The sequence below is a fragment of the Corvus hawaiiensis genome, chromosome 1 (assembly GCF_020740725.1).
Source record: "Corvus hawaiiensis isolate bCorHaw1 chromosome 1, bCorHaw1.pri.cur, whole genome shotgun sequence".
Classification (NCBI taxonomy): domain Eukaryota; kingdom Metazoa; phylum Chordata; class Aves; order Passeriformes; family Corvidae; genus Corvus; species Corvus hawaiiensis.
The window spans coordinates 65,776,813-65,801,877 of NC_063213.1; the positions used below are offsets into that span (position 1 = coordinate 65,776,813).

At 40.2% G+C, this 25,065-nt stretch overlaps 1 long non-coding RNA gene across 7 annotated transcripts in view; it reads left to right on the top strand.

Annotated features, from left to right (window-relative positions):
* Positions 1-21,697, top strand: part of LOC125328391 — a 45,366-nt gene extending 23,669 nt beyond the window's left edge. For 5 of the 7 annotated variants that reach the window (XR_007204693.1, XR_007204692.1, XR_007204701.1 and 2 more), the window contains 2 exons: positions 5,648-5,842; positions 8,961-21,697. This is a non-coding gene — a long non-coding RNA (uncharacterized LOC125328391). Of the gene's footprint in view, positions 1-4,941; positions 5,061-5,647; positions 5,843-8,960 lie in introns of all 7 variants that reach the window. The other 2 variants (XR_007204699.1, XR_007204700.1) reach the window with 2 other exon arrangements.
* Positions 21,698-25,065: the final 3,368 nt, after the last annotated feature.

A 25,065-nucleotide genomic window follows, 5' to 3' on the forward strand; every position in this document is an offset into this window, starting at 1 on the left:
TAGAAGTAATACGGATTTCTTTAATCTCCTTTTCAGAAGGGAGGGATGTATCCAGTGCTTACAGCTCTATGTAATGAACCTTCTGTAACACAGAACACGCTTACAGTTATTTGGTTGTCCAGATCGTCTGACTTGTTCTCTATTCCTTATAGCTTTTATCTATACCTGTTTCAGAGCTGAGCACCCTACAGTAAAACCATTATTGCAAGCATACTAGGTAATAATTTCTTCATTCTGTTACCTCCTTTGAAATGGTCAGACATGCACAAAAAAAAAAATCTCAGTTTCAAGTAGGCCAGCTTTAAAGAAATAGATAAAGCTATTTTTATAATATGTAAACATGTAGATCCACATACAAGTTTATAAATACACAGATAAATGAGTCAGGCAAGAAGAGAGATATTGTGTGCTAATACACTGTCTCTGTCATTGTTACAATAATAACAAACTCCCAGGTTATCAGAATGTCTCCCAGGTATCTCAAGTAGTGATTTCAAGTGGGTAAGGGATCCACTTCATTAAACTCAAGAGACAAGGTAGCTCTGCCATTGCCTGAGTTCTTATATTCTTTATTATAGTGCTCTGCAAGTAAGGGGTCTTGCAACAATCACCAGCTGGCATGGACAGGTATCACCTACAGACTAGTCTGAGTAGCTCTATAGTAGAGGAAAAATTAAAAGTTACGCAGAATTTTATGCCTCTTAGAGATGCCCAGCATGAGGAAGAAAGTGAGAAGTAAAAATTTACTTAGGATAATGCTTTTTAAAGTATTTCTTTTGGAATTATAGAATCATTAAGGTTGGAAAAGGCCTCCAAGATCATTGAGTCCAACCTTTGACCCAACACCATCACTTCAACTGAACTATAGCACTAAGTGCTTGACGTTTCTTGAACACCTCCAAGGATGGTGGCACCACCACCTTCCTGGGCAATCTGTTCCAATGCTTTACCACCATCTTAAGGAAGAAATTTTTCCTGATGTCCAACTTGAACCTCCCCTGGTGGAGCTTAAGGCCATTTCTTCTTGTCCTGTTGCTATATGTCTGGGAGAAGAGACTGACACCCACCTTGCTAGAACCTCCTTTCAAGCAGTGGTAGATAGCAATAAGGTATCCTCAAGCCTCAATTTCTCCAGGCTAAACAACCCTAGCTCCCTCAAAAAGAATGTGCAAAGGAAACTCAACTTCTGCAGAGGAGGTATGTGGGCACAGCAGCATTACAGTGGTGACTAAAGCCAGACAGTGCCAGCTGCTTCCTTTAAATCATTTCTCTTTCGCATTCCTTGTGCTAGACCTTCAGTAGGCGTAGACCATTAACAAATACCGGTAAGCCTCCTAACATGGTTCAGTTAAATGAAGGTCTAACCAGATACTTTTCTAGTAAAGGAGCTGCTTAAACAATATTTCAGGGATTGGACCTTGCAAAGGCATGGTCAATTCCTTTCAACTTGAGTTTTCTATCTGGAACTTCAAGCGGTGGGTAGGTAGAAGTAGCTGTGTGCCAAAAAGTAATAGGACAGAGTCTTGAGAAAGGAGGGGACAATTGCTATATGGAGTGAATATTGCAGCATGCTATAAGACCCTGCCTGTAACCCCATGATATGGGTTTTTCCATGCATTTCTTAGTTGGCTTGTATTTTTCACCTGTGTAGGTACAGGAATATAAGAAGTTCAGTCCAAGCTGTGTAATGCACACAGATAAAACAAATCTCTCTTTTGAAACAGGTCCTAAACTGAAATTCACTGACTGTGGCAAGGATTTGGTATTCAAGATGTTTTAGTATTAGGATAAAAAGGGCTTCTGCCTGTGAACCATGTAAGAAACACACTTTGTCACAGAGTTCTATGAACGACTTTCTACAAAATCATCCAACAACAAATTTCTAATCGGCATTTGACCAGGAAGATTAGTAGAGTTTGAATTGAGCCACCACCACTCCTTCTCCAGTTTCTCACACCTGAGGAGATACTGCAGCTGGGTAGCTACTCTCTCTGGTCTCTGCACATAGTCAGCGGCCAACAAACAACAATTACTCCAGAGGTTACTTCAGAGTAATCCTGTCTTCCATTTCTCACTTCTTTTATTAAGAGCCCACAAAAACAAAATCTTAATGAGAATCTTCTTTGTGGTGGTTCAACATCTGCAACTCACAGGGAGGCTTCAGTGGGTCTTGTAACAAATGAGAATGAGTTGTCTGGCTGTAGAAATAAGGGAGAATCAATCCTAACATGGTTTGTGCTGGAAGGGACCTTAAAGATCATCTAAGTTCCAACACCCCTGCCATAGGAGGGACACCTTCCTGTAGACCAGGGTGCTCAAAGACCCATCCAACCTGTTCTCAAACACTTCCAGGGATGGAGCATACACAGTTTCTCTGGGCAACCTGTTCCAGTGCTTTACCACCCTACAAGCATAGTATTTCTTCTGATTATCATGTCTAAACCAACCCGCTTTTGATTTAAAGCCATTCCCCCTTGTCCTAAAACTACACGTGCTTGTAAAAATGCTCTGTACATGGTTTAACATGAAAATAGGATATGGTGCACGATCGAATTAGAGCATCTCTAATGAAAGGGACTAGTTGAACAGTATCTATAGCATATAACATCTCTCTGTGTGACAGGCTCCTCTAGCCAAATGCTGGCACTACTGAAATCAGTCTGGGTTTTACGTCCATCTTCTGCAAATCCCATGTGAATACGGCATATTGGGAGATATTAACATTTTTTTAGGTATGTGAAATTTCACTTCTAGGCTGTAATTTTTCTCCCAGTGCCTGGAGCCTATGAGAAAACACAATTTGCTGGAAACAGCTCCAAAAGCCTGAGGAAGTGAGGACTGGAACATACAAATAGTGTATGCTTAATAAAAGAGAGATGTAGTATGCCCTTCTAGAAAAAGGTTACTGAAGAAGGAAAAGGTGTTTGAAGGCAGTACTTAATGCAGAGTTGCAGTTTAAATGGAAAAGAGCATAGTGGGATAGATCAATAAACGCGCAGCAAACAACAAAAAAAGCCCAGGTTCACAGAAATTCAAGGCAGAAGGAGACTTGAGAAATTCTCTAATCCCTGTGCACCACAGCAGCAATAACTTTACCAAGCTCATTCTCCAGTGGTGTTTCTCTGACCTACAGTTTAAATCTTCTCTTGAAAGATAGCACAACCTCCCTGGTAGATCTTCCTAGTATACAAGACCCTTTGGATTAGAATTTCTTTTCTTAAAGTCTCCCAATTGTTCTGCTGCAAATTATAATTTTTCCTCCTTTTTTCCTCATGAATAATTGAGGAAGATGGTGTAACTAGAATGTGTCACATAGAAATAATGTATTCAGTCACTTCACCAAAGGGAGAATTATACTCATCTGTAGGTGACTAGAAAGCCGCCATGAGACTCTGAAATGTGAGAACCTTTGAAGAACATGCTTGATCATTTTCTTCATAATGAAGAAATACATTTGAGATACTTAAAATAACTATTTGTCTAGCCCCTCAAGCACTCTGCTCTTTAAGCCCTGTCAGTCTTCTGCAAAGATTTTTCACTAAGTAGTAATACACTGGATTTCCCAATCATCTGGAGAATTGTGACAAAGCCAGATATTGTCATTATTGATAAAAAAAAAAAGCATATTGTGTCACACAATCTGGTTCAAACTCCCGGCTAAAGCAGGTTTGCCTAGAGCAGGTTGCACAGGATCGTGTTCAGGCAGGTTTTGAATATCTCCAGAGAAGGAGATTCAACAACCTCTCTGGGCAGTCTGTTCCAGTGGTCTGTCACCTTCAAAGTAAAGAGTTTTTTCCTCATATTCAAGTGAAACTTCCCATGTTTCCATTAGAAGTCATCTCTTCTCCCAGATAAACAGGGCCCAGCTTTCAGCATTTCTTCATAGAAGAGATGCTCCAGTCCTCTAATCATCTTCATAGCCCTCCACTGGCTTCACTCCAAGAGTTCCATGTCTTTCTTGTCCTGAGGAGCCCGGAACTGGACACAGTACTCCAGATATGGCCTCATTAAGGCTGAGTAGGGTGGGAGGATCACCTCTGTTAACCTGCTGGCAATGGTCTTCCTAACGTACCCCAGGATACCACTGGTCTTCTTGGCCACAAGGACACAGTGCTGGCTCATGGACAGCTTGTTGTCCACCAGGACCCCCAGCTCCTTCTCTGCAGAGCTGCTTTCCAGTAGATCAGTCCTTAACCTGTACTGATGCATGGGGTTATTCCTCCCCAGGTGCACGACAGGACTATTGCAGTTATTATTCCAATAAGGTGTCCTTCCATTTTCATTACTTTTCATTACTTCCATTTTCATGTTTTTACTCTTACAACTCATATGTGTTTCTGTAATGAATAAATTCCCATCATCTAGTCACAGACTTCTTGTCATCTTCTCTCTCTGAGGGTGTCTGTCACCACCACTTAGCGGTGTGTCCCTTTAAGTCACGTTCACCAAATTAAGCTGGTGAATGGTGGAAGCAATGGTAAGTCCAAGATTCAGCAGTAGACTCCAAAGGAATATGATAGTACTGAAAGAGGACAGGCAATCACAGTGGAAAGATCCGTCCTTCCCCCTCAGGAAAAGATTATTTATTCAAGAGTAACCAGAGAAATGTCTGTTCAGATTGGAGTGGCTAATAAATACTCTGAGCCTGTTAAAAGCTAAAACTTGCCTAGTGAAATAGACAGTGGCTTGAGTTGCCCCCTTGCAAGGCAACATAAAATGCTGCTGCTCCCAAAAGTGGCAGCCAAAAGCCCCATGGGCACTGGGTTTTCTTCTGCTACAGAAGCTGAACTTGTGTCTCCGCTGCTTCTGGGGGAATTAGAGGGGCTGGGGCAGCAACTGCTGCTTCTGGAAGGAACTGAAACTCCCTGGCAGCAGCTACTTGGCAAAGAAAACAATGAAATAGCTATGGCAAAGAGTTCTGTAGCCACTGTTGTTTTACAGGCTCCCTTCCTCCCCAGCAGTCTGCTTTGCTGTGAAACTCTGTCCTGTCTAAACCTAGAGCTGGCTGGGAGAAGGAGCCCACGCATGACCTGGGATTGAGAAGATCATATATCCAAGATGTAATTAACTGATGCATTCCATCTGCTATGGTTAGAAGGGACAGCTCCATCCCAGCTGCATTTCATTCTGCTCTATTCATTGCAGATCTGGATTTTGCTGAGAGATTCCACTAAGCATTGTGTACATCTGCTTTAAACAACCTTCAGGAAATAAATCATTTACAATTTGCGCTATTCCATTATTATTCCTCCTCACTGCCTGAGTCCCTACTGTCTGCAGTCATAACTCAAAAGTCCCACTGTGGCAGGCAATGAAGAAATAATCCCTGCCTGAAAGAATTTACCATCTAAATATTTTCTCATTGAGATCAGTAGCAAAATCTGATAGAAGAAAAGCTTCCTTTCTCCATGGAAGCAAACAGGGGAATAACAGAGAGCATGAGCAAAGGACAGACCATTACCATTAGTGGGACGGTCTTTCTATGTCTTGCCATTGTTTCAACTCATTGGCACAATACCTAAGTGTTCCATACATTTCAGTAAGGTATATCCACAGCATCTTTCACCCTTTTCTCAAGACTTTCTTCATTGTCCGTGCTCTTCTGAGATTAATGCTTTTACATTTCATCCTTTCTGTGATTTTACAGTTTCTATTGTTCCTTCGTGCACAAAAGCCCAACCACATGAGATTCAGGACACTAACTGGTGATGATGGTAAGGGAAGAAAGAAGCAAACAAAAACCATCAAGCTAAAGGCCAGCAGCATAAACAGCACAGAGAACTGTTTCCTCCAGGACATAGGTGTTCTGGCTCCAGCACACAGAATGGAATCCAAATTACAGGTAGGACAATGTGCTTGAAGTCTTGATCTCTGCCACACATCCACCTCTGTTTTACAGGAGGGGTTAGCAGCTATGACGTAAGTGCAATGGCACATTAGGAGGAAGCCAACATCAGCCTCTGGCTCCCAAGCCAGATGCTGTTGATGTTGCACGGCATTTAAATTTCATGGATTTCCACTAGTACATACACAATCAACTTGGAAAAGAAAAACGAAATGAGACCATTCTCTGTCTGATCTGTGTCTTATAGGTCACTAAATAAGGCTAGAAAATACTGTGAGAGATCCTGAAATACAGAGAGCTCATCCATGAAATTGATAAAGCAGAACTGTTCCTATCTGAAATACTTGTAACATAGAACTTCTAGAGGGAAAAGATACATACATACACAGAGGTGTACACACAAGAAAGGTATTAAAAAAAATTAGTGATAGGAGAAACATTTGTAACCTATCTGCACAGTTTATTCATCTCTAGTGGATGTAGACCCTCTGTGTTATAGCAAAACTGCTGCCCTGACACACATGGTCTTGCTAAGGCTGCAGAAGTGGGGTTTTTTTAACTTGGCTAGCTTAGGAAAAAAGTACTCTGTCTCTAGTCATTCTCTGGCAAAGTGCAGTATATCTAATTTTGTTAAATTCCAAAACATACTGTACACCAAAGTACTTGTAGGTGTAAAGGAGAATGTCAGGGATGAGTCAAAGATTAATACCTAAATTATAAAGTGTGAAATGGGAATTGCAGTCTTAAATATCACGTAAAGAACTAGGAAGTATTTACCTAGTCTAAAGCACTACTTGCATTGTAACAGGCAAAATGCTGCTACTTTTAGTTACAGGGGATTCTTTAATAGTCCCAGGCTTGGGCAGGAAGATGCATAGGGTGGAGGACAACTTGATGAGACCTTTACAAACTTCAGCAGAACTCTTATTCATTGCAGCACTCACTTCAGTCATACCTACTTTCACTGCTGTGCAGAACAAGGATGAATTTAGGATGGTACTTAGAAAAGTAGATGCTTGACTAGTTTATTTCCTTCAAACATACCCCTTCTTCCATTATTGCACTACAAGATTGTCAGATGAAGTTTTCCACTTTCACCAATCTGCACCTTCAGGTACTTCATTGTCCTGTTTTTCATCCATCCTTACAAAACTTTCTTTTGCTTTCTTAAACAAACAGACACGTCTACCTTACCACTAATCTTAACAAACCAAAAAAAAAAAGCCCTCTGTGAGGCTGTTAGTGCTTCCTGCTTTTTCATTTTATCTCTTGCCTCTTACATTCAATTGTCGACTCTGCGTCAGGATCACTTCTTTCTTGTGTGCATAGAGTCCTAAAAACGTACAGGGAGCTTTTAGATGCTTGGTTAAAAATCCCCAATAAACAGAGCATAAAAGACTAGAATTTTAATCAGCTTGTAATTTTCTCACTGTCACTAAGCACAGCAGCTGGTAAAGACACAGGGATTTTCTTTTTTAAAACATAGTTGAAGAGACAGTAATGATGTCTCATTCGATTCATAGGCTAACATGTGGGAGCAGTCCTAACAACACTCAAACCCAAGTTTCAGGTTCATTCTTGGAGCTTTACCAACTAACTTCTATTTTAATAATCAGTGCCCAGTGAGTCCAGTGCTGCTCAAACCACGTGCTTCAGCAACTGATACTTTGCACTGCTCATTAGCTGGTGACAAATAGGATACAAAAATAAAACTTTGGGAAGCAGACTTAAATAGACTTGTCAGTTGGTTATAGAGAACCCTGCCAAAAAGTGACTTTGTTTTTATTAAAAGCAGAATTGGTTCATCAGAGAAATAGTTCCAGAGACCAGACTTCTGAAAACCCTGCTTTTTAATCAGTTAAAAATACTGAATAGCTATGCACATACGTAGTTTTAGTAGAATCTACTAAACATCACTTCTTGACATCAGCCAGCTCAGATTCACTGTACTCCAAAGTAACCATTTCATATTTTAGCATCTTCAACAAGTCTTAAGATGACTTTAGCTCTATTCTTGACAGTTTGTCCTCTGCTTATCAGAACATAATTACTAAAGAAGGTAACCAGAAACAACAGGGATAAGAAACCTACAGGTAAGTTACTGTCCTTGTGATTCCCCTAAATCCTTGATAAAGTCAGGCTATGTTTAGGGTAGAAGGCTCAAGGTCTCCTTCATGCAGCTTTTCCTCTGTAGTTTGTTGTGTTCTCCTCCTAGCTGTATCTTATATTATAGAGACTTGGGCACTTATTTTGCCATCTCTTAATGCAACTTGCTTCATCTAATATGTGGTTGGGTCAGATAAATAGCCCTCTAGATACAACTGTATTTACCAAATCTCTGCTATAAAGACTGGCATATAAAGAAAATACAGAGAATTTCTTTCTATAAAGAGAAGCGACTGAACAAACTGAATTGATATTCAGAACATGTAAATAAAACCCAGAAAGTAAAGCTAACTGAATGCCTGTAAGGATGCAGACTGCTGCACTTTGAATATACTAAAATACAGAATATTTACAAAAGACCTGGCAAAGGAAGGTGTTGCAACTCTATAAATTTCAAGAACTAAAAGCTTACATCATCAGTCTGAATCTTTTCCTATGATTTTACTAAACAACCTAGTACATCTATCCATTACTGCACTTGTGATGAGTATGATAGATAGTCCTATAAAACCTGGTAGAACAAGCACTGTATTATAGAACAGAATCTCTGTGGTTGAGTAATCTAATGGCAGCAGCAGAGATGGTCACTAAGTTAAGTTTTGGGATTCTGCTTTAAGCCTATGCCATAGTTATCACTGAGCATCTCACAAACGAGCCAGTTCACAGTATAATATTCTCAGCAATTAATGAGTTAACACCTATTTAATTACAAGAGCTCAAATATTTCCTTTTTTTTGAAACTATGCCAACTACAAACTCATACATGCTATCAAAGCCGGTCAGCATCTTAATGAAGAGGCAATCCACAGTGAGAACTAAAGAAAATCGAGGTATTCAAGATTTACTTGGATGTTGCAATAAATGATGGCAAGATAACTAATATGAACAATCATGTTAAAGGAAAATTTTTCAAAATCTGTATGACCAATTTCAATTTTATTGTTTTCAGATACAGAAAGAGGATTGAAACCCCAAATACTTAGAAAGAAGAACACGGACTGGAATCTGATGTTAGTAGTGACATTTCTACGGCAGGGAATCTTGCATCTCTGAAAGAAGTCAAAGTCACTAAGATGAAAATTTCAGCTTGTAAGAAATTCTTGCAAAAAGAGTGATAGAAATTACTCCTGGTGAAATTTTCTCAAATGGGAAGGAATGATGTGAAACAATTAGGTTGATTAACTTTACATGAAGCGTGGCTTCCAGTAAGATTTGGGGACAACAGTATGTACCTGTATCAGAAAAAATGCCCATAATAAAGAACCCAAGAGAAAACCTTTAGCACTCTCTGTCTGCAAGTAGGAGATGCAAGAGATCTCCATGTAGAGAGCTGCAAGGGAAGTCACAGGCCATTTCAGATACAGGCTCTCACAAATATCTAATTATTAGGCAGATCCATACTGAAGTAGGGGCAGACCCACTCTAGTGAAGTAGCATTCACTCTACTTTTCTTCTTTAGCTCTGACATATAGGGAAATTCGTTGCTCATCTACAGCACGCATGTTTGTAAATGGGTCCTATCATTTTTAACGGGGGGGAAAAAAAGCAGCCTGGGATTTTATATATTTTTTATATTTTGTGTGACTGTGTATGCCTCCTTCCTTCTCACCCCCAAAATACCAAGACTGACAAATTGGGACAAAAATTCAGACAAGTATTCAGAGTGTTATATGGAAACTCATTTTAGCATTGAAAGAGTATACCTTACAGCCATTAGCAAAAGGTTGCCTCTGTTGGCAACTCTCAATATGTGTTTGGAGTAGTTAAATTAACCTTCAGGACAGGATTTCTGGATCTGACTCTTTAAAGTACAAATCTTCAAGAACAGAATATCTGATTTTCCCTGCCTCTTCTTTTTGCCCTTCTGCTTCCTTTTTAGCATGCTCTCATCAAGTCTTCTGCTTCCTGTCAGCAATTAAAGAGTTCCAGATGAACAAGGGTCTGCTTCAAATGATTTGCCATGTTAAAAAGAAGAAGAAAGTATTACTAAACTCTTTCTAGGAATGGAAAAATTGTTTTGTTTTGTTTTTTTTTTTTTCACAAATCAAAAGCAAAAGTATTAAAAGAGGAGAAAAAAATTTCCAGTATCTCATATGCTGATGAAACAAAAAAGTTCAGAGAATGCTAGATATGGATGACCTTAAAGAAAACAGTAATGAGAAATAAAAATAAATGTGGATAGATTTCATATTAGTCACAATAGAAACCTGAAAAAAATTTCATGGTATAAGTGCATCTCAGATTTTTGTATTTAGTTATAGAAACTGAGCTATTGCTGGAATAATACTCTTTACTTGCTTCAGAGTAACAGAGGATGAACAGAAAGAGAGAATTAAATGCATTTCACTTCCCTGATTCTGAGTTTGGGCTACATGCTGCATAATTTCATTTTGGCCTGAAAAATATATTAATATCTGGAAAGGCATAAAAGCCTTCTTTGCTTCTATCATCAGCAAAGTAGGTTATCACTAGTTTTTAGGTAAGTATTTTTGCTGCATGAAGTATGCTGAGACTTCATTTAAAACTTGTTCTCTTTTCTATTCTATTATCCTGGCCTGTGACAGCTCTCTCTTTAATGTCCCTGTTTCATAGGCTTCATCTTGATAACACCAACATGCAGGGGAGATTTAGATAGCCAAGTGGATTTGTTGACACTTATTAAAACAGCCTATACCAACTGAAGTTTTAGGTAATTATTTCAATATTTGCTACATTATTGTTATGGTAACAACCAAGAACATATTCAATCTCTACACCGTTTGGCAAATACAGCATTTTAAATTGAATGTTGCTTTTCTTTAATAAGGTGTCATAAAATATGCATACATTGTCTCTATTACCAGTATTACTGTAGCACATCCCTCCTGGTTCTCCCTTTCTTATTCTAAATTTTTGCTTGATATTACTGAAAAGGATCAATACTTATGCAAAGGCTGATTAGCATGCAGTGACTTGACAGACATGTTAGAAGGCAGAACTAACAAATTTCCAGCATACTACTAGATTATGCATTTCTCTGTGCATGCAAAAAGACATCGTTGTTCACGTACCTCTGATACTTCTGTTGATACTTCTGTCAACATCTGTTCACAGAAGTGGCTATTGGCATGCACTTATCTGAGAATCACTATGCAAATATATGCAACTGCAGTGAAAGAAGTCCCTAGAAGATTTGAACAAACCCATTTTATCAGAATAAAAATGTTGAGGTGACTGACAGGTCCATTGTCACAGCCCTTACAGAAGCTGGCTGCCTGCTTTTTCCACTGTTAAAGCAGAATATTATTTGAGTACAAGAAGCATTACTGTGAACATAGCAATTCCTAATTCTGGTAACATTTTGCTTGATCCTCTTTCATTGTAGAGCAGTGGTGTATGTCTTCAGGGAAATCAGGCCTGGACAATGAAGGTGATATGAATTTAAAGTGATTGTGCCATTCACCAGAACGGACAGGCCCACTATTGTTAGACACTACTCAGGACACCAAAGAAGAATCCTAAAACGACCCCCTTCATTAAAATCAACTCTCCATTTATACTCATGGAGGTATGCAAAAGACAAATTGATGTGGTCCAGATGATGCCTTCTTAGCTACTTATTAATGGTGCTGGTTCAGATGTTTGTGATGACGGCCCAACCAGTACAGCTGATGAAATGCAGTACTCTCTAGTGTCTGATCGGCCTGAGCTAAACTGCTTAGAACAAGAGGCATTGCCAAAAGTATTCTTTGCAACAACGACCTTCTCAGTTATTACCCCCTTCCTGCAACTTTTCCAAGAGCCACACATTAGCAGGTGAGTTTGAGGCTGGAGTGAAAGTTTTATTTACAATTCTATATCCTCACATGACATTGGAGGAGAAAGAACTGGTGTTCTATATTCTACAGCTGTCTACCTCCAAGGTTTTGGTAGCTCATACAAGTACACAGGCAAAAGGTTGACAGACACATGGTTTTTGCTATGTCTTCCTCCCTCTTAACAGTGCATGCAACATAAAGCACAGTTTTTCCCAGTGTTTTGTCTTTACCATGGCTGCAGCAGACAGAGTAAAGAGGGAAATTCTACCGTTTACTTTGAGAGATGGACATGTACTGAGTCCAATAACGCACAGAATTCCATGTCCTAAAATGCTGCATGACCATTGCAGACCAAAGAGTGAGTGATTCCTTAACCCCTACCTCTTCTCTGTCTTTAAAAATATGAAAGGCTGCTACTGTAGATCCTAGTTCTTCAGTTCCAACATTAAAACAACTTGTTTAGAGATCCTGCTTGATAATGAGTCAGCTGCTTCTACGCTGCATCTTGTACATACAAGCATAAGTAATCTTGCCTTCCCATCATACAGTGTCAAACAACAGGGGGCTAAAGCAGTAGCTTAAGACATGGGCTTAAGCAAAGGCAGCCCCCCACTTTAAAAAGCAGATTAAGCATGCGACAGATGCTTTGTGGTAATTTATGAATAGTGTACGTTGACCTGATTTTTATGATGTTGATTGTATGATTATGTTGGCTTGATTTAATTAGAAGGCACAGACAAAGCTTGAAATACTTGATAAATACAAACTACCCACTGATAAACACCCTTGGGTCAGTTTGAATTGTCAGCTGCGGAGAGCCTATTTCTAGGCTCCAGGCAAGCTGCTGGAATATCTTTGGTCAGTTTGAATGCTGAGATGAAAACAACTCCAGTGACTACGGAAAGGACGCATGAGCAATATGCTGCGAAGTCAAGTGGATTGTCATAGAGGGTCAACTGTTGAAGGGAACTTATAGCACCCTACCCCCATGACACCTTGGGGAAAAAAAAAACTTTCTGGCAAGGCAAAACACCTAAAGTCAATTTTCCCTACTTGTTTTCCTCTCTACTGTTTTAGGACATCTGCATGTTCAGGATAAATCTGTAGGTGCCTGCAGTCTCAGGGACTAAAAAGTATCACAGCCCTTGGCTCGGAGGGTATGGAAATCCTAGTATTCTACAGCAAGTAAATACCCAAACCTTTGCATGAAGGGACTGAGTTCAGAGGCTCTAGATGTAGCTAGCTCTAGTTATAAATAGCAGCTTAAAGTTTCATGATTAAAGTAATCTGCCCCTCACATATGGAAACTTTGAATGCATTCATAAATGTGAGATAATCAACAGGAGTTCATTTCCTCACTGTTGATCTGGTATTGTAGAAGACTTGCTTATAGGGCAAGACCATGTGGGGAATCCTGCACAGGGGCAGGAAGGAGGGACTCCTAACCACTGGGGAGAAAACATTCTACTATAGTATATCAGAACATTTTTATCTCTTTGAGACCCAGACAGGGACCTGTTAGGATATGATGAGGTTTGACATCCCTCATAGCTGAGCTTCTGTGTGAAACAGCCTGTGCTCGGGGCAGGCAAGTGAAGACAGGCAAAGAAGAAAACAGAATACATGCCCAGGTAAGTTCCTATTCAGTTTGCAACTGTGAGGCACACTTCGACACGCAAACCCAGAAGTACCCTGGGTCCCGTAACGGAGAAACGCAGTGGAGTACTTCATATGGCAAAGTTCCCAGCCAGTTCAATGGGGTCAGTAGTTCCCCTGAGAACTTTTGATATTTCTGCCATTGCTTCTTCTAACTTACCTCATCACAAAACCCTTTTGCCCGTATAGCAATGTTCAATCTCCCACAGTCAGTGAACATGTGTCCCTTGTACATACCAGAAATTTGACCTTCAGCCTTATCAAGACTACTGTGTTCATCACTGCATTAGTACATGACAAATAGCTCCATTCAAACATTCCCCTGTTCCACCATCACGGACTGATGCCTCACTGCTGACACTGACACACTGCCTCTTGCTGCTCTGCTCACTTCCAGTTATCCATTTGCCAGAATAACCTTCCTAAGCCACCATATACCCTGACATTTGAAGGATTGTGCAGGGCAATAGGTTATAGAGGTAAAGTGTTATTAATGTTTCCTGCAACATCCAGATCATAGCTGGACAAAATTTTTATTTGAAATGAGAAAGATTCTATACAGAATTTTTTTTTTTTGGAATTAGGGTCAATTTTACCCAAATGTTTATTCTTAAATGTAGCTGTCATTGGGCTCAGGCTTTCATGACATGCAAAGAAGGTAAAAACATTGTACTTGGACATTTTTGATAGTGAGGTTATTTTGCTTTTTAAGCTCAAAACAACTTATCCATTTAAAATTACTATCAAAGTGTATTTAAAAATTATTCAGAAAACTCAAATTGAAAATATCACTTTGTTTCAGACCAATGAAGACAACTCTTCACCACAAGTGGTTGTTTTTAGTCCTTAATTCTATGACTTTCTGTTTAAATATTCATAATCTCAAATCAAAATTACTTCTTTCTCTTCCTGTGTCTGTCAGAAAACCTTCTTCACATTCAGCTGTAATCCTGGACCCAATTAAAAGATTATTTAAATGTGCCCTTAATTCTGAGGCTGAGTTAAATACCTATTCAGATTCTCCACTGAATAACTATGAATGCCAGGTATGCTGAACTGCTAAACCTCCCCGACCCTTTCTTCTCTCCAGCTTTTCTACATAGGACTTTTCTTCATTGTTTAGTGGGAAAAAGAATGACAGCATGTTAGAAATTGAGGAGAAGCTTCATACATTCAAAGATGCTGCTCCCGACCTTTTGTTCAGCAGAGAGAGAAAATAAAGCAACATCTACAAAACTTCTGTTTGGAAATAACTTGAGTTCTCTTGGACACCTGATAGGTTTTTCCCCTCCCATCTTCCTAAAGAGGTATTATTTTTGATCTAAAGACACAGAAACAAGGACTGAATAAAAACCATAGAACAAACATATAAAAATGGGGTATTGTCCTTACAGAAAGCATCTGACCAATTAAATTACCATTATTTCCCCTTCTCCCTCCAGCCTTACTGTATACAAATAGAATAAACAACCAAATTCACACTGAAGTCCAGTACTTCATTTTTCTGTAGTTCAAACACATTTCAGAACAGACTAGGCTCCATTTGTATATACATATATTAAAAAAAGAACACATTTCAATTAAAAACCCCCTCCACGTTTCAAGCTGCTTATATGTTATACATACACAAACATTTCACAGATCAGGGGAACAAGCATGCAGAACCAACCCCAAGCAGTTAACTCCTAGCACTCTTCCTTTGTTCAGCTCCCACAAATTTCTGCTGCTGGTGGGTGTAAGTCTTTTGAACTTCTTGAAAGAAAGAGAAAACTGTAGCTCATTGTGTTTAACCATGTGCTTTCCAGGGCTGCAGGCAGAACTCAAGATGGAGCAATATGAACGTGTGGTGAGCAGCTCACAGCGTTCCCTAGGGCTTTTCTGTTTTTTCTTCAGTTGTTTATCAATTTCAATGGGACACACAATGGGATCCCAAGTATCTGTGTGCCTCAGATATCACTCAATTAATTTTACTCAGCAACAAGAGGAAAAAGAGTACTTTGAGCTTTGCTCTCTGGGGTTGAAAGTTGAAATGAGCTGGTTCAACCAGAATGCTGGAAAACATGCCCACTGCTCTGCATGAGGGGAAACACCTCTCTGTAAGAGGTGCTGGTTGTATTCCTCATATCTACCCTAGCTTTTAAACACCATTAAATATACCTCACTTGTTAACTTGCAAGGGCATGCCTTCTACAGCTAATGCCTTGTAACAATATTGACAGATGCAGTCATAACAACTATTGCATGGCCAGAGAAAGAAAGGAAACTACTGCCGACATGGAAGCAGTATAGAAGTTTTAAAATATGTTACGTAGTTAGAAGAGAAAAAAATAATTTGAAGAATAGATGAAATTTAAGAAATGGGGTAGGAAAATCTAAGGAGGCCACAGCCAAGAATCTGTAAATAGGAAATGCTCTTTAGAAGAGACTACAGAAACAGACAACTACCCAGCAAAGTAGAAGAGAGCTTTAACTCATATTTGCTACAGTGTGTAGTCTCACACTCAGATACAGCAATAACATAAACACCTACCTCATTAAATCAGATTCATAGGGCACCCAAGAAATTCTGCTCCTTCTTGGTCAGAAAGGAACACACGAAATCTCAGTCACACATTTGTCTAACCCAAGACCAAGCTGCCAAACTGAAGAGCAGACAGAAGAAGCAAAAGCTTCAGAAACCCTACCCACCCTGCTCCTGTAACAAACTAGGTAAGGGCAACCCACTCTGACCAGGTGGAAACCATTACCCCTTTCTGTCAGGAGTTAGCACCTGGGTAGCCTCCTTTAAGCCTCCTTAAGGTCTCATGGCAGGTGAAAGCCTTTGAGAGGTCAGGGATTGCCAAGAGGTCAACTAAGGGAGAAAGACAAAACAACATGTGCAACAAATGTCTTCCCATTATATCCCAAGGTTGCACATTTGGTTTCTCAAGTCGGGAAGAGAAGGGAGGTTGGGCCCTGCACTGCTCCCTGGGGAAAGGCTGCTCTGCCAGCCTGCCTCTGACTCACTGTTGTGACATCTGGTATTAAAATTTAGGTAGTTTGAAGATCAGTGGAACAGAGCATTTAAAAACCCATTATTTCACCTGTTCATTTGATTTTTAAAGAACTGTGTTAATTCTTATTTACCACACCAGGCCCCCGAATATACTGAGCATTGTTCGAAGTTATTGTGACCTTCCTTCTTAAAAGTGGATTTATGCCATTACAGTCTATCACATAAATCCTTCTTAGTTTGTGGATTATTGACCTGATAGGCCCAAACAGCTCCATCTGTCCTTTTAAATGGGCATGAATGCTGTGATAGTTTATTGCTTTCACTCCTATTATTTGCAAAGTGCTTTCTTCCTCTCTGTATGTGTGTGTTTGTGCTTAGTATTCAGGGACAATTTGTTGTCAAGTTGTTGGCTATACTCTTTTAAATATAGGGCCTCCCAGTGCGAACTGCCCTCATACAGTAACATAAGTGAATGTATTGCTACTTGACTTGGGGAAATTAAACTGTTGACTTAGAGCCAGCCTTTGAGAGTGATGTAAAATTGATGGACTGGAAGAACATCTGAAAGTGAAAAGGGACTCCCTTTTGAAATATTGATGTGAATCAAGTCTGAGTTAATGAACCTCTTATAGTCATAAAGTTACTTTCAGATATCTACTCTAGGTGGTTCTTTTGAAAGAGCTAAAATTATGCTCTAAGGGACATTTGTTGAAGTGAAAACAGGAGTAAAATAGTTTATTACCTGTTGATATGTCAGGGTGAGAGTATGGAGAGAAAAACAGGCGTTTTTCATTGGTCAGTATCTGTGGGTCAAATTATTTAACAAGACTTAGTTAATCATTTTGATGTGTTGAGTCCAATAATTTCGGATGGAAGTTTTAAAGCGCTATGAAAAGGTTCCCTGTGCAAGGAAGCCCGTTCTTTCCTGTCCCAAGGGTATTCTACACACAGTTATTACTGTTAGGCAATGTACTGAAAAGCCTGGAGACCAAATATGGAGACAAAAATCTGTAAAATGTGGCTGCCACCTTGGCCTGATGGATTTCATTGCTGCGCTTTTGTCCTCTTTCTGTGTGTGAGCCACTCCACCTGGCACCAGGAGGCCAGGCCATGCAGAACATGCGGATGTGGCTTCCCAGTATGCAGAATGCTTTGCCTCTGACATGGCTGGATTCTCTTTGCAACAAAGATTAGTGGAAAAGAGACAGTCTAGCAAGTCTGTTCTGAATAGTATTTTAAAATCTTACAGAAACTAAAAAAATACTTTGCAGATGGCCTGTAATAGCTCTTGTATACAAAAATAGAGATGTCTTAGGTCTGACACTTGGTAGAGAGTGGTTTGTAACTGGCTTATACTCTTTTATAACATATGTATGCAAGGGACACAGTTGTTTTTTCAGGGATGGGGTGGGAGGATATTTTTGGCAAGCTATTTTTGCAGAAGAAATGCCAGGTGCCAGCACCTTCTCAAATCCAGAGCTATGGCCAAAATTTGAGTGAAGCTGTGAAATACCTTTGATCACATAGTTTTGTATATGATGGTGTTATTCTAAGTATACTTGTGTGAATACTCAGAGCTCAGTCTATTTACTGCCTTTTTTTGGTTGGTTGGTTTTTTTGGGTTTTTTTGCTTATCTAAGTGATTTATTACTTTTTTTAAAGCATCTGGACGCTCTGACTCATCAATTATTGGACAATTGACTCACTGTTGGGTTTACCAGTGACTAAATCTTGTCCTAAGCCAAAGGCTTGCATAAAACACTTCTTCCTTAAAGTGGAAGTAATTGCATCCTAGGTGCTCACACTTTGTTTTGACAGGGAGAAAAGTGGTGGCCTCTGGAGACAGTCCACCAAGCAGTTTTTAGGAGAGGGCATCAGCTTCCCTGGCTGAAGCAATGGGAAGTTCTGCCCTGTTATACAAATGCAAAGCAAAAGTTTGAAGTATTTAGGAAACTTTCACTTCCCTTTTAGCATCAAACAGAACAGTTATTTTTGGGGATGAGCACATTTAATCCTGCCATCCTGGATACTTAGCCTAATGGAAAAAGAGAGTGATCCAGATGTTCAGCTGCACCTTGGGCAACTGTCTTAGCAACACTCATGAAATGCTGATATGCTTGAAGATATGGAAGACAGTGATAAAGAGCATTTCTGCAGCATTAAAAATTAAAGCTTTGCCCTCTGAAATGTAAGCAGAACACTACCTAGCATTCTGCATATATCATATCCATAAGCTTTAGGATGATGTCTAGAATTCCAAGTGAATATGGTTTCCTTATTGTATAGTATTAACTAGCATTTTTATCCTACAGAAATGGAAGCTGAGCATCTGATAGAGGAGCATCTAAGAAATAAACTTGTGCATATATGTTTCATTTTATATATATAGTATGTACATATAAGCACACTAAAACTGTATGTAGCAAATTTTACCCACAGTCACCCTAGGTACCAATAGAGTATATTTAACACTGAGATATTTCTAGGAAAAATCAGTAAATATATGTTTGTCCCAACTTAGGCTCATTGAATTACTGAGACGAAATTACCCAAACCTCTTTTTTTCAAGTGGTTTCTCTGCGCCAAACACAGGGTTTCCATCAAGGAACTGGGCTTGCTAGGAACGCTTAACTCCATCACCCTGTATGAATGTGGAGCCAGAAGGGAATCTTTCCAATGGTCACTGTTTCTGTTTTAACATTTCAGTCACCAGGAGGAGGGAGAAGACTTCAGTGTATTACTGGAAGCTATTCATTTTATGAACTGTACCAATAACGTGGCTTATATTCTACTTGGTGACTAAATTGGTTTCTGAGTTTATATTCACAGTAATAAGTTTTATCTAGTTAGGCTATAAAACTGAACTTATTAATCAGGCACTAGCGAGGATGGGGTTTTGAACAAGGTTTTTTTAGTTACTTTAGTAGCTAGAACACTGTTTTGGTGATGGCTTTAATACTGTCTTAAAAATCTGATCCAAAGAATTATGAAGGCTGAAGGAACAAAATCACTGCTGTAGTACTTTATTAAAGCAGTTCACATTATACTGAAGGCTTGTAAACTGGCCTGTTTCTGTGAGAGCCACTCTTCTGCCTCTTGGCTTGATAGGCTAATAAAAAAGAAGGGACATACTGTAGACACTTGCAAGCTTTGGAACCAGGAGACTGAAAAGTAAGGGGTAAGACAGTACACGTCCTTTGATAAGAAACTGGTCCATACACAGGTTCATGCATTCTTCTTATGATAAAGGGTATGAAACAAAACAAATTGCTATCCATAGGTCTTTCATCTTGAAACAGAGCAATGAAAACTCAAGTGGTGGTTATAGTCTCAAAGCCACTAGCTGGGAACATTACAGAGTGCAGGTCTCATTGCTGCCTGGAATTGTTTTAAGCTATACTGTATTTACATGATGTCATTTAAAAGGGAAAGAATGATGAATGCTCAATTAATTGTAAAATCATAAACACACAGAGGAAACATCTGACTATTTTAATATACATATATGAATGATCTTCATGGCTGCATAATTCAGTTTAACATGAAATAAACTGGTTCTCCAGGATGAACCAATTCTACTAAGACTTCATTAAAAATTTCATTCTGAGCCAGATGGGAAGACTGATGCCAGTCAAATCCGTTGAAAGCTGCAGGATATGATCACAGTGTTTGAATCTTAAAGCAATTCAAAGTGGAAGTGACAGTGAATAAGCACTGGGGTATTTGGGTAACCCTAAGCCAAACTGGTAGGGGGTTTCCTATACTGGAATGAATTCTGCAGCACCTAGCTCCAGAAACCTTGAGCTCAGTGAATCCTGATGGGCTGCTGGCTAGGCAGGTTTGGCAGCCTGGATGCACACATTTTATCAGTTCAGGGCTCTCTCACCTCTTTTCTGTTGAATTTGGCTTCCATCACAGAGTAAGGCAACTTCTAGGGTAGCTGAAATGTGCAGCCCACCTCTGGTTCTCCATGCACCACCGGAAAGGTGCAAAAACTCTGCACGGTCACAGTTGACCCCAAATCACAGACACAAAGCCATGCCCTTGCTGGATCTCTGCTTGTAGCCTACAGGCAGAATGTGGTGGAGAACAAAGCATGCAGAGTTTTATCAGGAGGACTTCAGCTGTCCTTCTACCTTCTTTGTTCCAGGGAGTTCCAGTGAGTTGTCCTAGAACATAGTGATGCGTCTCTGGAAGCCAAAACTGGCCCTTTTTCTTCAAACAACTTTGTTCTCTCAATTTTTATTTAATCAGTAGAGTCTCTACAAGAAAACTTAGCATGACTGAGTAGAGCTTTCTTTTCTAGTAGTGAAAGTCAACACAATGTTCTGAAATCACAGCGAATATCAAATTCCTGACAACTTGATGGCATCTCCAGATGCTGAGATGAAATAATCCAGAGGAGTGTAGATTATCTGATAAATATCGACACTGATCCCAAATGGTCCTAAAGGAGGAAGGTGTTCTAGCTTACGAGGACTTTTCTGTGTTGCTCTCTACTCCCTCAAGAAATGTGTCTGCCTATGAACTCTGTGCAAATAAAAAGCACTGTTTACAGAAAGGATCCTTCTTTTAGCTCTGCAGCAGCTGCAAATGCTGAGAGTGATCTTGTTCACCTCTTAGACACCAGAAAAACCTGTGTGGCAGAACTATCACACAGCTTTATGTTCATGTAGCACCTCCAGTACAGCTTTTCAGAAAAGGCCTGTGTGTGATTCCCTGATAAAAATGATGAGTGAATAATCACTGGCAGTATACATGCAAATTGGCTTTCCAAAACATGGAGCCACAAGACAAAGTTTATCAATCAAGGGCACCAAAGCAATTGTGAGCAGTCCCCAGAGAATTAGTCCTCCAAGAATGCATGAAATCAATCTGGCAGCCTCTGAAATACACAGTTGCTTATGTCCATACAAATATTCACCCTCTCACCATGGAGGCACAAAGGAGTGCAGATTAAAAGGATTGTTTCAGGACTGAAACAGTCACTCTGCAGCAAGAAGCCAAGCAAAGACTGATAATTATTTTATCTGTGCTGAACAACATTGTAAGCAAATTGCACATAATTATGACAAAATACCATCAACAACATGACAGTCTCCTGTTTTGTGCTGGGGCATTTGGCACACAGCACTGCCGAGTCAAATGTTTGCTCCCTTTCTGATGCTCGGTGTTTGTTTTTTTTGTCTGTTGATTTGATTCACACTCTTGCTTCAATAAATACTTTTTATACTGTCATTGTGTACAGTGTTCACTGATTTATGCCAGAGGATTGAACTTCAGTAGCCAGAGTCTCATCTTCATTCCTCACTGCAGGGACTGTTCCCTGTCAGAAGCTCTTTCCATTCCTTGGAGAGAGGAGACAAATTATCTGAGGGAATGAGGTACACACTGGGATGAAAGGCATGTGGAGATCCCTCCTCACAGGAGGGGAAGATAGTTTGTTGTAAGGACTTGCTGGCAAACTTGTGCTATCAGACTTAGCATTTGACATGCTAGGCCATGACAAGTCTAGGCCATGATATGTGGCCTAGACTTGCTGGGGATTTTTGCACCACTGTTAAACCATGTGGCCTTTTGGGGGACTGATGGGCTGTCCCCATTTCGACCTTGCCAACAAGACCCTTTCTGTTGCCTTTGGTGGCAGATGGCAAAAGCTCCATGTAAGGCGGTTCTGTACAGCGAGATGATCTCATCCCATTTGACTAGTCTAAACCATATGCAGATGAACTCTAGAGATTTTTGAAGCTTATAAAATCTAGGCAAAACAAATGGCTTCAGATTTGAAGTTGCTTGCTTTGCAAAGTTATCCTGCAGTAAGGTAAAGCTAAAAAAATGGGCAACACAACTGCAGATGAAATCTAAAACTGACAAATGCGGTATAGTTCACAAAGAAAGTCACAAGAATGACTAAACAGTGCTAACAGTGTTAAAGCGGCATATTCACAATTTTCCATGCAGGTGTAGCTCCTGCCCACATTAAAAAAAAAAAAAAAAAGCAGCTTTAAAAATATGCGGTATATACTTAGCAACTGATCCTTGAGAAGTAAGCCAGTCCTTATTATCTTCCTCATGTTTGGAAATAGAGGTCCTTCAATTGAGGAAGCCATCAGAAACCAGGGGATTAAATAAGTACAAATTAGGTCTGGGCTTCTCCTTTTTCTGACCAGAAAATTTGTTCAGGTGCAAGACCTGGTTGTGGCATGGGTCTTGGAACTCTATGCTTTGTGTCAGCCCATCTTGAGGAGCAGAACAAAGAATCACAGCATACACGTGCCTAAGCTCTGTAGAAGAAGTATTGGTATGAGCAGATGTTCGGCAGGCTTTAAGTGCAGTGGAGTGCAGCATTTAAGGCCTTAAACTCTCGGAGAGTTGAAGGGTGCCAAGGGGATGCAGGAGGTGGACAGGGAGCAGATCCCCATTGCCTCCCCGATGGGGAGTGCATGCTGTACACCGGTGATGGCAATGAGGGCATACACCCTCACACACCACACCTCTGCTTTTGAGGCCAAGCCACTGAAGATCTGGGTGGAAATAAAGGGGAGATTGAAAAACAATGCAATGTATGGAGTATTTTTCAGAGGCGAGAACGAAAGCTGCTGTCTCTCCGACAAGGCGATGAGCCCTCTAGAGGCAGCTGCAACCAGAGCAACCCCTACCATGATGGTGCGTGATGGAGGAAGTGTCCCACGCCTTTGCACCCTCTCCTAGGCTGCTCCCTCTCCCACAGCCCTTCTCTCTATCCCAGTCCCCCGGCGCCCACCCCTGGCCCCTGGTAGTTACTCGCACTTCAGCCGGTAGGCTGGAGAAATCCTGGGGAAAGGAGTTGCATCTGGGCACAGAGACAGCAGCATTTAAGCCACTTTAAAAAGTTTGCAAAAAAGTTTGTTTGCTATTACATTATGTATAGACCATTGACCAGTCCTCATCTTACATGGCATTTCTTTAAAGATGTGACAAGAATTGAGGAAAACAGCTTCTCAGCTACCCAGCAATCCTTTCAGATTCAAACTATGTTCAGGATTAATCTAATCGCAGTCCATCCAGGCTCTGGTAGGAGTTGTTAAGCACAGCAAGCACAACCACCCCCCCATGGCTACAGGAATGGCCAGGACACTGCCTCCCCCTTGGTTCTTCCCCCTCAAGAGCGAGAAGGGAGCGAATAACAGCAGAAAACTACTGGGGAACAGTAGTGAGGGTGCAGGGTGTCAAGCAGGCTGCAGGGTAGCTTCAAGCATAAAAGGTGTTAATTCCTTACTGTTAATGTTTAATTAAAATCAGAGACTCCTGCCTTTTCTCTCCTGGGAAAGCAGTGGATACTGTGGGAATGCCGTGATTTTAACCAGGCTGGTTTTCCAAGGGCTTCTGAAGCTGTGAAGCTGACTCATCTCTGGCTCTTTCGCGCTGTGGGTGAAGCAGCAGGCGGGGAGGCTCGATGTGCAGCCTCCCTGGAGCAGGGGATGTGACTGGGGTCGTGACAGTATGCTGGTAGTATTTTATCACTCTTGCTTCATTTTCAAGGACTTGGAACTTGTCAAAAGCAGCAGTTTAGTATGTAAGAGAAGTTGTTCAGGCTTTGAAAAAGCCCTCCAGGCACTTCTGTACACCTGTCTTTACAAGACAGCATAAAACCTTTCTGCAGTCCCCCTCAGGAATGTGTTATGTACCAGTTGTGGGCATTCAGCTTGGTCTGGAGAAGTACCTCGCATCTTTTCTCTGCTTTCTCTTCAAAGCTCCGAGTGATTCCTATCTGTCAGCTATCAAACCACAATTTCTCCAAAAGGAGAACCTTTCTGTTTTTATCCCTGTTTCCTCAAAAACTTACGCTGTAAGACCAGCATTAAAGGGCTTAACTCCTTAAGCCCCTCATGACAATGTCCATGGTATTAATTGCGGGATGATCTTGCTCCAGTGGTCGGCAAGATACAACAGCAAAATGGTTCCAGTGGTTTCTCTTCTGAAATATCTAAGTCTGGTACTAGCATTTCCTATGTCCTCACTTCTCTTGACTAGATCTTAATTAAAAACCTAATAAAATTCCATAATTTGTTTAAGAGACACGCAGTTAATTTCTTTGCAGCACTGTCAGGTTCATCCATCCATCTCAAGCAAAGAAAAAAAGCAAAAAAGAAGCTCCAATGTTATGCAGAATTACCCCTTATTATATAAGCCTCTCACAGGATATTTGTGGGATGATATGAAAAATAGCATGTATAAGTCTCTTACTTACAGTTTAATTTATTGTGCACATTATTTTTAAAGGTGTGATGGCTGGTTTAATTCAACTAAGAATATGTGTTAGCTAGCCCTCACCTGGCTGCTTTTGGAGGGAATTCAAGGGAGGCTCTTGATTTATTATTTTTTCCCATTCCAAGTCGAGGCAAGAATTAGATGCATATGTTCTCAAAAAGAATGCAAACATATAGTTTAATTTAATCTCTTTGTTAATTTTTTTTTTTGTAAACTAATAAGACTTTTGGAATCAGCATGTTTAAGTGACTTAAGCCTACAGATTGATGCTTGGGCTGACATGTTAGCTAGGCAGGGGAGGAACAATTTATTCTTGGAAGTCTGTGACAGAATTGATGTAAAGCCTAAAAAAGATG